We start from the raw sequence: 3,318 nt of genomic DNA, 5'->3' as shown, positions 1-3,318 counted from the left end.
ACCCTGCAGAGATCTGAGGAGCAGGTAACCATAGTACGGTACTGGGAAGCGTTTCCCGCAGCAACAGGGAAATCCCGGAAGTGGTCGTGGATATAGACTAAATGTTGCTTAAAAATGTGTAGAAGAGTATTCTTGTGGTTATTGTTGTAACTGTTTCGTTAGTCTTTTGTAGAACCAAATTAGGGCTTGGCATTATATCAATATTATATCAATATCGTGATATGAGACAAGATATTGTCTTAGATTTTGGATATGGTAATTTCATCAGTGTTGTCTTCTACTTGTTTTAAAAGCTGCATTACAGTAAAGTGATGTGATTTTTTTGAACGTACCAGACTGTTCTAGCTGATCTATTTGCCTTCACCCATCCACATTACTGATGATTATTCATCACAAATGTCATTGGGTAAATATTTTATGAAAACACCAATAGTCAACCCTACAATATCCCCGCAATATTGATAGCGACGTACTTGGTCAAAAATATGGTGATCTTTAAATCGCCCAGCTCTAAACCAAACCTTTGTAGGGTGGGTGGTATGTATCACTTGTGCTTAATATATTTGGATCCCCCTAAAAAGGCATGTGGCCCCGGCCTGGCCTCTCCATTTAAAATGGTCTAGAACTGCCACTAGTGAAAGAACCAGGTCCTGTCCCTGTGAGCGGGGAAACATGTCTCTTAATATTTGTCTCTGTGTTTTTTCCTGACACGTGACGATTTAACGTCGGCTGGGCAGAGAGCGAGCCCGGCCTCCTCTGTTTTGTAAATACGTGGCGGTGTTAATGAGCAGCCGGCTCCCTGGGAGCTCGGTCACTGGGTGCCGGAGACCACTCGATGAGACGTGACAGGCGTTTTAATGAGGCCGCGCTCGCACTGGAGTGCTGGGAAGCGGACCAAATAGGTTGCGGCCGTACCAAACAAAACAGACGATTCATTTGTTCATTAAATTAATTAATGCATTCATTCATGCAGCTACTCTGCAACTTGCACTCTCTACCCCTTTACTTCTCTTTTTCCTCCCTGATCACATTCTTCCAAACCCATCTTTTTTTTTTCTTTTCTTAATCTTCCTAAAGGAGCCCATCTGAGCTCCTACAATAGGGCCCCACTGAGTTCTGAATGCCGGTATTATGTCTTCATTCAGCGGCAAGCTTTCTCGGGTGCGGGCCCTCTGTGGATGGAGCCTGTCATAGATAGATAGATAGATAGATAGATAGATAGAAAGATAGATAGATAGATAGATAGATAGGTAGATATAAAGATAGATAGATAGAAAGATAGATAGATAGATACATACATATATAGATAGATAGGTAGATAGATAGATAGGTAGTAATAGATAGGTAGATAGATAGATAGATAGATAGATAGATAGATAGATAGATAGATAGATAGATAGATAGATAGATAGATAGATAGATAGATAGATATAAAATACAAGAAAACCTACTCAGCATTGAAAAACATTTAAAAAAAGATAGTTGTACACATAGAGAACACAAAAGAACAACCAGAATGCATATATGAATATGCAACACATGAAAAATATAGAATATATATTAAAAAAAAGTAATCTAAGTAAACATGTGTGAATTAGTGCAATTGTGGAATAAATGAGGTAATAACAGTTTTATCTTACACTCGGTGGTGACATGTTTTTGAAGACTTTTAGCAGCCCCTGCCACATCCACTGTCACTACAGTAAGCATGGATGTGTTCCACAGGCCACAGGAAACAGAAACACACACACACACACACACACACACACACACACACACACACAGCTAACCTGTTTCAGCTCCAACCAGCTCAGAGTTAGACCCTCACAACTGCTTTATATGAAATCCTTTTTCACCACTGTGAAAGTGTTCCGCTCCAAATCTGGACTGAGGCAGCCAGCTGCTTTATGTAGATGGAGTGGTCCTATTTTCAGTGCATTAGCATTTCATGTGAACGCTGCCAGCCAGAGTTCATATTCTGTTATGAATAGTCACACTCTGTTATACAAGTAGGGCTGAGGATCTTTTTAAAATGCATACCTGACTTTTGGTATCTATACCAAAGGGATAATTCTTTTGATGTCTTACTTTGAGGAATATAAACTGTCTTTATCATTTAAGAAAATGCACCAAAGTTGCCAAGTGTTAAATGTTGTGTACTATATATACTATGAATCTGAGCGGCTATTTGAGACCAACTTTTTCATTCTCTGTGTGTGATGGACGCATTTGGGTCAGTACTACAGAGGTAGTTTGGAGGTTTCAACCAGGGCCACAACTAACGATTATTTTCTTTGACCATTAATCTGTGGATTGTTTCCTGGATGAATGGATTAGATGCTTAGTCTCTAAAATGTGGATCAGTTGTCCCCAAAGCCCACGATGACGTCTTCTCATGTCTTTTTTGTCCATAACTCAAAGAGATTCCGTTTACTGTCACAGAGGAGAGAAGAAACTAGAATATATTCACATTTAATATGCACTTTGTGAGCATACAATAATAATAAAGGTATTAAGACTACATTTTGACACAGGACACTTCTACATTTCAATTCAATTCAATTGGATTGTCTTTGACACATTGTGCCGGCACATATGTAGCGAAATGTACGTCATTGCTTTCCAACAAACAGACACATCATTAACATAAGGATCATTGTCAGGCTCAGAATGATTGTGAATTATATTATAAACGTGCAGATTTTGTATAGGTACTTGTGCAAATGACATAGTATGTATGTGCAGTGACAGGACGAGGAAGGGGCAGAGGGGAGGCTTTTACAATTTAAAGGAAGAAGCTGTTTTTGAGCCTGGTAGTGCGGGCTTTGAGACTCCTGTAGGAGAGGGTGGTAATATAAGCTAATAATGCTAGATCTGCCTTAAATGCTTTTTTTCCCATTTCAAATTTTATTAATCACTTGATCAAACTACTATGTACTAATAGTGTTGATAGTGTTGCTGATACGGTCCCGCTGCCTAAACGTACAAATAGAAATGCAGATTTCTGAAATGCCTGCCCTGCCCTCTGATGTTCCGAAACAGACGTTAGAGGCATCAGAAGCATTGCAGCATGTGACGCTCATTCACTTTAAAACTGGTGGACAGAGCACGTGTGACGTCACTGGTTTTGGGCGCCACCATCCTGGTTGGCGGATGTGACAATTTTAGACGGGAGGGAGGATTGAGGGGGGAGCCCGTACACTCTGCATTACGTTGCACACTTGCACTGACGATCACATCGGTGCCGCGCCCTAAAACAGGGACCTCATGTGAAGAGGGCCCAGAAAGATGCTGGAATGAATAGCTGTGGATGCAGTG

General features: G+C 40.5%; 1 protein-coding gene across 4 annotated transcripts in view; it reads left to right on the top strand.

Moving 5' to 3' along the window:
• The window catches only part of pcdh10b (protocadherin 10b), a 42,340-nt gene that overhangs the window by 23,847 nt on the left and 15,175 nt on the right, over positions 1-3,318 (top strand). The gene's annotated exons all lie outside the window — the stretch shown is intronic.

This window comes from Etheostoma spectabile, chromosome 10 (genome assembly GCF_008692095.1).
Source record: "Etheostoma spectabile isolate EspeVRDwgs_2016 chromosome 10, UIUC_Espe_1.0, whole genome shotgun sequence".
In the NCBI taxonomy this organism is placed as follows: Eukaryota; Metazoa; Chordata; class Actinopteri; order Perciformes; family Percidae; genus Etheostoma; species Etheostoma spectabile.
Note: the sequence above shows the minus strand (reverse complement) of the source record. Positions and strands in the feature narration are given on the sequence as shown.